Consider the following 1,133-nt stretch of genomic DNA (forward strand, 5'->3'; position numbering starts at 1 on the left):
AATTAATAATGATAAATGTTTCACAGTGGTTTCTTTTACAGTCCAGCAGAAAGAAGCAGAGAAGATATTTTCATAATGTCTGTAAACAGCTAGAGCAATGGCCTCCAGCTGGCAACTCTCTTATCTTCTTTTCCTTTCTGACTGATGGCTTATCTGAGGCAGTCCACTCTGACTTACTAACACACGGACGCCTTAGACAGACTTGGCAGTGTTCTTCCTGATGCCAAAGCAGGAGGACGAGGCTGTTTCTCTCCGGAGAACAGCCGGGCCGCAGGTTTGACTCAAGAGCCAATTAGAGTCGACTTGTCAGCCAGGGCAAGGGGCAAGCAGCCTCATGTCCACATAGAGACCCAAGTCTCCAAGTGTTTTTCAACTCCCGAGGGGAGACTTTTATTTTGAGAGACGAACGGAACCACAGCTGGAATCTTTCTTGCCGGGCTGAAACAGACGAAAAGGCACCTAAACGACACCTTTTCGCCAAGGACCAGTTCTGGACAAGCATCCTAGAGGGTCGTTGGTGATAGAGCCATACCAGGTTTGCCTTAAGAAGACATCTCCAGGTAACGCTGACGTGTTCGTGGGTGACGTGTCAAGTTGAAGCTGAGAGCAGAGAGGACGTGCTGAATCCGGTTAAAAACCTTTCAAAATTAAAAGCAGAAACACTAATCCCTAATTTTCTTACCTTTCCTTACTCTTTACCCTTGCCAATCTAAGTGAAGTGCCAGTAAATTGTTTAGTTTTAACATCAGAACTGACGTTTTACTGTCTATATAAGTAATCTGAGTTAATGTGAAAGAAATTCGGACGCGGGTTTTTATCTCATTTACTTAGACTCTTAGTAGGAAACTCACAATCAGGTGTAATTAATGATTTGTTCAATTGTGTAAATAAATGATTGCATAATCTTTTATGAATCAACTTGAACCAGTCTGAGTTCCCTCCTTGTGTCACTTCACTTTGCACAGACAAATATTAGAGTAATGAGGAAAACCTTGGTAAAATTTACTCTCATAACTTTGTTATGAGAAGATGTAAGGTGAGCTATTTGCATAAGTAACTCATCCCTTACAATAGATAGATAGATAGATAGATAGATAGATAGATAGATAGATAGATAGATAGATAGATAGATA

This window comes from Austrofundulus limnaeus, unplaced genomic scaffold (genome assembly GCF_001266775.1).
Source record: "Austrofundulus limnaeus strain Quisiro unplaced genomic scaffold, Austrofundulus_limnaeus-1.0 Scaffold803, whole genome shotgun sequence".
Taxonomy (NCBI): domain Eukaryota; kingdom Metazoa; phylum Chordata; class Actinopteri; order Cyprinodontiformes; family Rivulidae; genus Austrofundulus; species Austrofundulus limnaeus.